A 12378-nucleotide genomic window follows, 5' to 3' on the forward strand; every position below is an offset into this window, starting at 1 on the left:
AACTCCCCTCCAAAAAATCTCAGTTTTTCAGCCTGAAATGTCACCATCCTAACAGAAATATATACCTTTCCTTCTCCCTCCCTGTCCCCTTTTCCTTTTGTGCCATGCCTTCTACAATGTAAGGCTACATAGTTGTGACTCCCCATCAGCCATTTTGCTCTTCAGCTTAAAAGGTCTCCCAGTTTACAACTCCCAGTGTTCTCGGTAAATAACTAAATAATTGGGTACTTTGGTTTTGGACAGCCAACATCTTCAGGGAACCAGCGCTGTGCTGTCACAAATGCAGGGTAACTTGGTGGGCGGACCTGCATGCTCCCCTCCCCTCTCCCAGTTACCCTTCATAGAATCATAGAGTTGGAAGAGACCACAAGGGCCATCCAGTCCAACCCCCTGCCAAGCAGGAAACACCATCAAAGCATTCTTGACATTTGCCTGTCAAGCCTCTGCTTAAAGACCTCCAAAGAAGGAGACTTCACCACACTCCTTGGTAGCAAATTCCACTGCCAAACAGCTCTTACTGTCAGGAAGTTCTTCCTAATGTTGAGGTGGAAGCTTCTTTCTTGTAGTTTGAATCCATTGCTCCGTGTCCGCTTCTCTGGAGCAGCAGAAAACAACCTTTCTCCCTCCTCTATATGACATCCTTTTATATATTTGAACATGGCTATCATATCACCCCTTAACCTTCTCTTCTCCAGGCTAAACATACCCAGCTCCCTAAGCCGTTCTTCATGATCTGGGATAGCTCTGTCGGTAGAGCACGAGGCTCTAAATCCCAGGGTCATGGGTTCGAGCCCCATGTTGGGCAAGAGATTCCTGCATTGCAGGGGGTTGGACTGCATCACATGGGGTTTCTGCATCACAGGGGGTTGGAATGGATGACCCTCAGGGTACCTTCCAACTCTAAAGTTCTAGGGTTCTATCTCCAGGGCCTGAGAGATCACCGGGGGCTGGTCCCAGGTTTGGGCTCTGAAATCTCGGGGTCTGGGGTGCTCCTGACTTGGCAATCCTGCGTCCAAACTGGGGGGGAAACACACACAAGGAAGGCCTGTATTAAAGCTTCACCTCCCGACTTCCCTCCATGTTCTCCTAGTTTTAAAGATCTTTCATTTGTCTCCGTCCCTCCTCCTCTCTCTCGCTCCCTGAGACGCAGATACCAACAAAGTGTAACATGTTTTCAAATTGCCTTGCAAAAGACTGCAATAATCCCGGCTGAAGATAAATTAGAAAAAAACAGCTTGATCTCCCCCGCCTTTTAAAAAAAGAAATACATGCTACTCAGCACTTATACCATAGAATTCTAGAGTTGGAAGGAACCCCAGGGGTCATCTAGCCCAGCCCCCTGTGATGCAGAAATCTTTTGCCCAACGTGGGGCTCAAATGCATGACCCCGAGAGACTCGTGCTCTACTGACTGAGCTATTCCTTTGGTCCAGTGCCCAGGGGCAATATTAGAAGGGAGAGCGACTTATCTCGGTGGTAGAGCCCCTGTTCAGCAAGCAGAAGGTCTGGGTTCAATTCCTGGGCATCTCCAGGTAGGCTTGAGAAGGACCCAGTCAATCCTGACAGCACTGAGCTGGATGCACCACTGGCCCTGTATCTCTGTTTCAACCAGTCTTTTAGTCAGGACGATGAGGACTAGAAGCTTGCTTTATTGGGGGGCTGGAGCGGTGCAGCGCCTGCTTTGCCTGCAGAGTTTCCTAGGCTCATTCCCGGCATCGCCAGGCAGGGCTAGGAACATGCCCTGTCTGAAACCCTGCACCCAGAGCCGGCCCACAGATGAGGCAGGGTGAATCAGCTGCATCAGGCGGCAGAAACTCAAGAGATGCCTTCCCGCCTGCCCACCGCTTCTGACACCTCTGGAAAAGCGCCACTTGGGCAGCAAGTTTTGGCACCAAGTTTTGGCGAGAGGAGGGTGGCCTTGCAGAACCTCACCCCCCTCCCCGGTTGTGGGGATGGCAATGGGGGCGTCTTGGGCCACCCCTGACCACCCCAACCGTCCCAAGTACTCGGGGCGTAGACTCGATCCTCAGCAGAAGTCGGTGCATCCTAGCGAGGAGATGCCTTTGTTTCTTCAGCCAAATGCGATGTTCTCCCACCCGCTGCCACCGCTGCTTCCCCTCTCCTTGAGAGCAACGTTGCTCTCCCGGTAATTAGCAAAAGACTGTTTTTATTTTAAGGAGGCAGGGGCAGAGCAAACAAGATGGAACCCGGGGAGGAGGAGGAGGGGATTGTGGGAGGACGCGGGCGCACTTTCTTAAACACAAAGAGAGAAGATAATTAGCAGGCCTGGGAAGAATAATAATAGCAAGAGGGGACACTTGAAGGTGAACACGCGAGCGAAGGCTGGCTCTGTCGCAGAAAAGGGAGAATTCGGCACGTGCTTCGTTTCTGGGGTCGAGAATTACGGGAGGCATCCGACGCCAGCTCTCCTCAAAGCAGGCCCACCGAAACAGATGGGAGACAGCGAACGTGCTTTCATTCATTTCAGTGGGTCTGCAATGAGAAGGGTGGAGCTGCTGCAAAGAGTCCCGGGAACGGTAGTTTGCTAAAGGGACGCTGGGAGTGGTTAGGCGTCGCCTCCCAGAGCTACAGCTCCCACAGCACAGTTCCCTAGCTTGGTCGGTAGAGCATGGGACTCTTAATCCCAGGGACTTGGGTCCAAGTCTCACGCTGGGCAGAAAGGTTCCTGCGTTGCAGGGGGTTAGAATAGATGACCAGAATTCCAAGAATTCTTTGGGGGGTGGGAAGCCACCATGACTGTTTAAAGCAACATGATACTGCTTTAAATATACGGTGGTACCTTGGGTTACGAACTTAATTCGTTCCGGAGGTCCATTCTTAACCCGAAACCTTTCGCTAATGGGGCATCCCGCAGACGCCCGGACGCCGGCGCGCAATTTCCGTTCTCATCCCGGGGCAAAGTTCTCAACCCGAGGTACTACTTCTGGGTTAGCAGAGTTTGTAACCCAAAGTGTTTGTACCCGAGACGTTTGTAACCCAACGTACCCCTGCATGGTGCGGATGGGGTCTGTTGCTTTCAGTTTACCGTATTTCTTTTGTTAAACCCCTCTTGCCATATTTACACTTGCAATCTTTTCCCTTTAAAAGGTCCTTGTGAAAATTCACCAGCATTTTCTCCCAATAGACACACATTTGTATATATATATATATATTGCCTGATATACACGTTTTCGCACAGCGCCCCCCCCCGCCACCAAACAATGATTTGTTTATTTTTTGCTACAACACTTTCATGAATATTTGCATTTCAGTGCACACTTTACTGTGTTTATTTTTGTACTTGGCTGTAGAACTGAGCTGCAAAATTCAGAGGCATGTAAGTTTCGAAGGGAGGCTGTGTTTCAACCCACGTGTTGTTTTGAAAAATTCAGATTAGGTGGGTTTGCACTTAAATGCGAACAGAACTGAATTTTCTCCCTTCCCTCATGCATCATAGATGTACATTAGAATCATAGAGTTGGAAGGGACCATGAGTTTAATCTGGTTCAACCCCCTGCAATGCCCAATGTGGGCCTCGAACCCACAACCCGGAGATTAAGAGCCCCCGTGCTCTACCTACTGAGCTTCCTGTCCCACATTTAGCATTTATAGCTTGTCCTTTCTGTGTGAGGTGCTCTGGGAGGTGTCTGTGGCTCTGCCCACCTCTCCAGCTTCACAACATCCCCGTGAGGTAGGTCAGGCTGAATAATAATGGCTGGCAGCACCCCCATGTGGCAAACCTTTAAACTGTAGCTTCTTAGCAAAGTTCCTTCAGGGTTTGGACCATGGGTAGGCAAACTAAGGCCCGGGGGCTGCATCTGGCCCAATCACCTTCTAAATCCGGCCCACGGACGGTCCAGGAATCAGCGTGTTTTCACATGGGTAGAATATGTCCTTTTATTTAAAATGCATCTCTGGGTTATTTGTGGGGCTTGTCTGGTGTTTTTACATGCTTTTATTGAAAATGCATCTCCGGGTTATTTGTGGGGCATAGGAATTCCTTCATTTCCCCCTCCAAAATATAGCCCGGCCCCCCATAAGGTCTGAGGGACAGTGGACTGCTGAAAAAGTTAGCTGACCCCTGTTTGGACTGACTCTGACCACCCAGCCTGGACATGTGATCCTTTCTGTCCAAGTGGGTCTAAACAGTCTCCCTGGAACAAGATTTGGGTTTTGGCTACCCTTCGTCCCTGAATTCTAGTTTCCTCCTTAATCTCAGCTCCTGGCTTGACTTTCAACTCTTGCAAGTAGCCAGGGCTGGTGAGCTTCCCCTATGGGACCTTCTTGCTGGCTAACTGGAGGCAACTGTCTTTAGCCCACCTCTAAGTAGGGATGGGAGAGACCCTCAATTCATCTCACATTTAAACTCAAAGCTCGCTTTGAAATTTGCACTTATCTGAATTTTGCGGTGCAGATTCCCCAGCCAGAGACATTTACAAAAATGTGTTTTGCTTCTCTGTGTTGGTGGAGGCGAACCTGGGAATTAGCTGAGGCTATTCTGTGTTTTCTTTATTTCATAATTTTAGGTTGTGAGCCACCCTGAGATCTATGGCTATATGGAAGTACATAGTATACAGTATATAGTATACAGTATATAGTATATCCAAATTTAATGGATAATAAAAATAGAGGAGCTCAAATGGGGAGATCTCTCTCTTTGTCTCCACTGGAATAGCTCAGTCGGTAAAGAACAAGACTCTTACTCCCAGGGTTGTGGGTTCGAGCCCCACGTTGGGTGAAAGATTCCTGCGTTGCTGTTGGTCCCGTCCAACTCTACACTTCTACCATACTTGGTACCCCTTCATTGCTCATTTTGATAAACAAAAGGGTGAACAACTTGTCTCCTGTGTGTGTGTGTGTGTGTGATTTTCTAATTTAAATTTCAAATTTAAACAACCTTAAATCAATGACTTCCCTTCTTCTCTTTCCATCGTTCATTTTGCATACATACGTGCCTGCATATTTTACATGAACTAAACCAGGCATCCTCAAACTTCGGCCCTCCAGATGTTTTGGACTACAATTCCCATCTTCTCTGACCACTGGTCCTGTTAGCTAGGGATCATGGGAGTTGTAGGCCAAAACATCTGGAGGGCCGCAGTTTGGGGAATGTCTGAACTAAACCATTCGGTATTCCATTGTTACATCCATCAAAACTTATTTATACTGTTGAATTTATCTTAACGCTACCAGGGTTTTTAAATGAACACAGTTTTCATCCACATGTTCTGTAAACATTCTCCGGTCGTCTTTAAACGCACATTCTTCTTGTTCTCGTATTCTATATGTTAAGTTTGCAAGCTGCGCATATTCCATCAGTTTAAGTTGCCATTCTTCTTTGGTTGGGACCTCGCTAGTTTCTCATTTTTGGGCTAACAAAACACGGGCCGCAGTTGTGGCATACATAAATAATCTTTTTTTCACACCTGGAAATTTCCCTCTGAATTATCCCCAACAAAAAGGACTCTTTTTTGGGGGGGAAGGTACTTTTGAACATTTTTTCCAATTCATTCTACTGTATATCATTTTCCAATACTCCTTTACCCCTTTACAAGTCCACCACATATAACCATATTATTACCATATTAATTATTTTATTTAGAACCATAGAATCATAGAGCTGTAAGGGATTTGCAACCTGCAGCTTGACTCCATTACTTGAGTTCACGGCAGGCTGAATATTCATGGAGCTGTAGAATTGGAAGGGAACCCCAAAGGCCATCTGGCCCAACCTCATGCAAGGCAGGAATCTCAGCTAAAGAATCCCTGGCAGGTGGCCATCCAACCTCATATCTACGGGAACCTCGTACCTACGGGACTGCCTCTCCTGGTATGTCCCACAGAGGACCTTATAGTCTGCAAATAAAAACACCCGGATGATCCCGGGCTCCTGGGAGATTAGACTGGCCTCGACCAGAGCCAGGGCCTTTTCGGCTGTGGCCCCAGCCTGGTGGAATGCTCTCTCACAAGAGACCAGGGCCCTGCAAAATTTGACATCCTTCCGCAGGGCCTGCAAGACGGAGCTGTTCCGCCAGGCCTTTGGTGAGGGTCCAGTCTGACTCATTTTCTCTTTGTATAAGAACAAGCATGAAGGAGGTTTCCCAGCCCACTCACAGGTCACGAAGAAGCGGACACGGAGCAATGGATTCAAACTACAAGAAAGAAGATTCCACCTAAACATTAGAAAGAACTTCCTGACAGTAAGAGCTGTTTGGCAGTGGAATTTGCTGCCAAGGAGTGTGGTGGAGTCTCCTTCTTTGGAGGTCTTCAAGCAGAGGCTTGACAGGCATATGTCAAGAATGCTTTGATGGAGTTTCCTGCTTGGCAGGGGGTTGGACTGGATGGCCCTTGTGGTCTCTTCCAACTCTACGATTCTATGATTCTAGGTCCTTATAATATCAGTGGAAACAGCTGGTCTTGGCGAGTACTAACCGCTTTCAGTTTTAACCTGAGGATTGTCACTTGCCCAGTTTTAACTTTAACTTTAATTTATTTGAATTTATTTCGGGGTGCATTTTAATCAATTGATTGCTGGTTTTTATGCGTATTGTATTATTTATATGATGTTAGCTGCTCCTCCGGCTGGGGAGGGTGGGGTACAAATAAAAATGTATTATTATTACAGTGGAACATTGAGTTGCCGACATGATCCATCCCGGAGGCATGTCTGCAACTCGAAGCATTCACACCCAGAAGCGCCGTGTCTGCGCACATGTGCAGTACAAATTAGTGCTTCTGCGCATGCGTGAGCGGGACAACCCGGAAGTAACCGTTCCAGTACTTCTGGGTTGCCGCGGGACGCAACTTGAAAAGACGTAACCTGAAGCGGATGCAATATGAGGTATGACTGTATTATTATCATTATTTTTAGAAACCTCCAAGGAAGGAGAGTCCACAGCCTCCCCAGGGATACCGTTCCGCTGTCAGATAGCTCTTGCCGTCAGAAAGGTCTTCCTAACATTGAGCGGGAATCTCCTTTCTTGTAACTCGAATCCATTGGTTTAGGTCCTGGCCTCTGGAGCAGCAGAAAACAAGCTTGTTCCATCATTTGTGGGGTAGCCCTTCAAGGGGTTGATCAGGGAACTGGGCCTGGAACCAAATTGGTGTGTGTGTGTGTGTCTTACCTTCCAAGTCCCGGACTGCAGAATCCGGGACCGGCAGCCGTGTGACACTGGAAGTTGCGTCGCCGTAACTTCCGGTGTCGTTTTGCCCCTCTATGGGCACCAAAAATGGCCGCCGCCGGCTTCGAAAGTCACTTCTACGCATGTCAGGAAGTGCGTCGACGCAACTTCCGGTGTCGCTCCGCCCATCTATGGGCACCAAAAATGGCCGCTGCCGACACCGGAAGTCGCGCCTATGCACTTCCGGACATGCGTAGATGCGACTTTTGAAGCCGGCGGCGGCCATTTATTCTCCCTGATTTGCCCTTCTAGGGGCACCAAAAATGGCCGCCGGCAGGAGAAAATAACAGAGAAAAATGGGAGACGAAGTGATACGGGGGACCACCGGGAAAAAGTAAGTAAAAACGGGGGTTTCCTGGGGAAAACGGGGTACTTGACAGCTATGGTGTGTGTGTGTGTGCACACACACAAAATGCAGTTCATCGCTCCCGCTTCTGACGGAGAAGCTGCAGAGCTGTCAGTTTGGTAATATCCAGTCCCATGACACATTAACGCATCTCAGTCAATTGATCCCACACTGAAAGCAAACAGAACTGTGGGTGTGTATGTAAAAACACAGTCATATATAAAAAATTCTCTGACTCAAGGATGCGGAGGTTTTGAACAGCAAGTGATTTGCTCACATATGGATTAATCTAAATACCACCCCCATCCATTTGTGATATAAACAGCTGATGCTGTTAAAAACAGATCTGGCGGAGCTTTTCGGAACCCCCCTTTTTAAAAAACTGCTAACTAGGTTGAGGTGCTTTTTCTAGATCAGCGGTCAGCAACCTTTTTCGGCCGTGGGCCGGTCCACCATCCCTCAGACCATATGGTGGGCTGGACTATATTTTTTGGGGGAAATGAACGAATTCCTATGCCTCACACATAACCCAGAGATGCATTTTAAATAAAAGCACACATTCTACTCATGTAAAAACACCAGGCAGGCCCCACAAATAACCCAGAGATGCATTTTAAATAAAAACACACATTCCACTCATGTAAAAACATGCTGATTCCTGGGCCATCCGCGGGCTGGATTGAGAAGGCGATTGGGCCGGATCCAGCCCCCCGGGCCTTAGGTTGCCTACCCCTGAGCTAGATGGACTTTCCCCCTTGCGATCTGAAGCATTTTGCTCAGAATGCCATGATCAGAAATAGTAGCAGGAGTGGCAGAACTACTAATAGCAAAATAGCAATCATCATCGCTAACAGACCCTGCAGCGACTTATCAGGCTGGCTTGTAGGACATTCAGAAACCAAGGGACCCGAATTTGATTCAGTTCACGTTTAAAGGCAACACTTACCCGGTTCACACTTTCTGGAACTGAACTGAACTGAAGCGCTGTCATCCAGAAACATCTGCACTGCTCTGAATTTTTCAGTTCAGACCTCCACCCAAATAATGTGTACTAATATGCATATAACCATGTATATTAGTGACAATGACTTAGTCTGACCCCTGTGTTTTCTTCCCTCATGACTTGGATTTATGGATTACTTAAAATGAGGCTGCAGTTTAAATTTTAATATTGTATTTTAATCTGTATTTTAATTAATTGCTTTTTATGTTTTATTGTAATTTTATTGGTGTTAGCCGCCCTGAGCCCGGTTTTGACTGGGGAGGGCGGGGTATAAAGAAAATTATTATTATTATTATTATTATTATTATTATTATTATTATTATTATTATTATATCTGGTCTCAGATTCCTGACTCTCTGCTGTCCTCAGATCTAGTCGGGTTTGGGGCTTTGCTTGGGCCCCTCCCAATTCCAGGATGTGGCCCCCCAGCAGGTTCTACCAGACAGAATATGGCCCTTGGTGGACAGAAGCTCACCCGCCCAAATACTGGCACTACCCAGGAAATTATGCAAACATCCGGAGGCAGAGCGCTAAAATGCAACAGAGTAGGTTTTGCAGAAGCAAATTCTCAACAGGAGTCTCCCCTTTCGCTCCTCAAATATTTCAGCACCAGCTTGCTTTCAAAGAGGAGAGATTATGTCTCTTCCTGTTGCTGCTGCCAACCCCCCCTCCCCAAACTTTATTCATTTATTTTTGGCTACGTTACACCTGATTCGGGTGATCTTTTTTGCCCTTTTTGCCTTTTGCTTTCAGCATCTCAGGAGCAGGTTCTGGAGCTGCTTGGCTTGGCAAAGAGGGAAATTGCAGGGTCTCCATCTCTCCCCTCAGAAGCCCCTCGGGAAATGTTCCCTGCGTTATTCCGCAGCGAAAGCCTTGGCCTCCAATTTGGTGGTAATAGCAGTCTGTGAACAGCTTTCTTCAATCTGTAACTCTCCTTCTTCTCCTCTCCCCCTGCACCCCGGTCCTCCGATCTCCGCTTCACCTCTAGTGCTGACCTCATTTGCCCCTGTCTGCAGCCACCAGCAACCCAGGTGGGGAGGAGGGAGGGGAACAAGAGTTAAAATGCCTCGAAACACATTTAGAACCAGCAGTCAAATACCACCTTGCGTCGAGAGAAGCCCGCACCTTCGTTTCCAAAGGCCTGCCTGAGCCACTTGCCGTTGTTGTAACTGTAATAAAGCCAGGGATAAGATAAGGAAACCATGCTCCGAGGAACGCTAAGTAACTGCACAGCCTCCGTTTTTGTTATTTTTGTTTAATGAATTAAACGTATGGCATCACATGCCTCGTTCTTGGCCAGGTAAATGCTGCTGGCGGCGGCAGCAGCAGCAGAAATAAAGGAGGATTGCAATCTCCCAAAAGGTATGGGAGAATGTGATGCTAATGACCGATATCAAGATGAAGGTCTGCCAGGCTTGTGTGTTGAGCACACTGCTTTGTGAAAGTGAGTTGTGGGCAAGTTAGGAGTGATGCCTCAACACCTTCTATATGCATTGTGTCTGGAAGTTTTGGGGCATCGCATGACAGGGCAGAGTCTTCGAGGATGTGCTCTCCCAAGCCGACATTCCCAGCCTGTTCACACTCCTGTCTCAGTGACGTCTTCGCTGGCTTGGCTATGTACGCAGAAAGGAAGATGGCAGGATCCCCAATGACGTTGTATAAAGGAGTCCTTGGAGCACTCCACAATTGCCTAACCTTGGCTCCCATAGGTTCAGGTTTGGGGGTCACAAGCAAGAGACTTCAGACAGGAGATAGAAGGAAAACGGCGGCATGTAGGCCTGATCCTTATTGTTGCAACAAGACTTCAAGCTACCACATAGAAGAAGCAGCTAGAAGCCCCAGACAATGGTTACATCAGTATTTTAAAGTTTCCCATAATACACTTGCAGAAGCATCATCAAGACGTCATAGATATGTCACAGAAAAGGTGTGGTCTCAGGTAGAACCTGTCACTCAAATATAGTCTTTCACACATACTCCATCACAGGGCAAAGGAAAGCATTGACAGTTCCCGGGTCCCTGAGTCAAGTCAAATACACCCCTTTGTCTTGTCCGACTATGGGGTGGGTAGGCATTGTGACTGAGATGGTTATTTGCCTGACACCCTTGGGGCAGGGTGAGGGGCGTCTTACCCATAGGCTATAGGGGTGCGGGGCACTTGGGCGCCGGGCTCTCAGGGGCGCCAGGCTTTAAATGTTTGATGTTTTATCATGTTTTTAATATTCTGTTGGGAGCCGCCCAGAGTGGCTGGGGAAACCCAGTTAGATGAGCAGGGTATAAATAATAAATTTTATCATCATCATCAAAGTTGGTGGCCATCTCTGGCTCCTGTGGGAGAGAGTTCCATAGTTTAACTATGCGCTGTGTAAAAAGACACTCTTTATTTCCCCATATATTTAAACCCCAAAGAAAACTGGGACCTGCAGTCTGCTAAGGGTGCTTTTAGTAGTTAGAACACACACACACACACACACACACACACACACACACACACACACACACACACACACACACACTACCATGCACAGAGGTCCAATTTTCAGAGCAATCCCTCTTCACAGGAAATTCTGGGAGCTCTGGGAGGGAATAGGGGTCTCATAACATCTCTCTGCATACTACAGCTCCCATAATTATTTGGGGGAAGACATGACTGTTTAGTGTGGCATGATAGCTCTGGGGCAGCTCAGTTAGCAGAGTATGGGGTTCTTTTATCTCAGGGTTGTAGGTTCGGGCCCTGTGTTGGGCAAAAGATTCCTGCATTGCCCGGGGTTGGACTAGATGACCCTCGGTGGACCCCTTCCGACTCTGTCTCCTTGTTGTTGTTTAGTCGTTTAGTCGTGTCCGACTCTTCGTGACCCCATGGACCATAGCACACCAGGCACTCCTGTCTTGCACTGCCTCCCGCAGTTTAGTCAAACTCATGTTCGTAGCTTCGAGAACACTGTCCAACCATCTTGTCCTCTGTCGTCCCCTTCTCCTAGTGCCCTCAATCTTTCCCAACATCAGGGTCTTTTCCAAGGATTCTTCTCTTCTCATGAGGTGGCCAAAGTATTGGAGCCTCAGCTTCATGATCTGTCCTTCCAGGGAGCACTCAGGGCTGATTTCCTTAAGAATGGATAGGTTTGATCTTCTTGCAGTCCATGGGACTCTCAAGAGTCTCCTCCAGCACCATAATTCAAAAGCATCAATTCTTCGGCGATCAGCCTTCTTTATGGTCCAGCTCTCACTTCCATACATCACTACTGGGAAAACCATAGCTTTAACTATACGGACCTTATATACTGTCTCCTTAGTAAGATATAAATGAGACTTTAGCCACACAGGCCAGCCCCTTTATACAGCCCCTTTATACAGCTTTATAAATGGTCCTGGCTTCCAGCAAATAATTCTGGGAGCTGTAGTTTGTTACGGGTGCAAACTACAGCTCCCAGAATTATCTGCCGGAAGCCAGGGCCATTTATAAAGCTGTATCGTAAGTGTTGAATGTGTGGAGGTGGCCTAAGTGTTAGTGTGTTTTGGGATGGGGAACCTGATGTCAAGCGAGTGGCATGGCTGAATGGGGATTTGAACCCAGCTCTCTGCAGCCTATCGACGAGACCAGGCTTGGTCTCTCTTCCGGGCTCTCCCAAAGGACGGACAGAATGATCTGTTTGCCTTTCTGCCATCCCCTTCCATGAAAAACCTGGAAATTCTTCCAGTGAGAATTTCACACTCCCAGCTGCAATGATGTATTGTAAACATGCCCCATTAATTATTGACTCGCTCGCGGCGCTGATCCTTGAATCTTGACAGATAAAGAGTTTTTAGTGTTTCTTCCTCAACGTTCCTTTACGGTTTACGAGATGCCTC

The sequence above is a fragment of the Zootoca vivipara genome, chromosome 6 (assembly GCF_965207765.1).
Source record: "Zootoca vivipara chromosome 6, rZooViv2.hap1.1, whole genome shotgun sequence".
Lineage (NCBI taxonomy): Eukaryota > Metazoa > Chordata > Lepidosauria > Squamata > Lacertidae > Zootoca > Zootoca vivipara.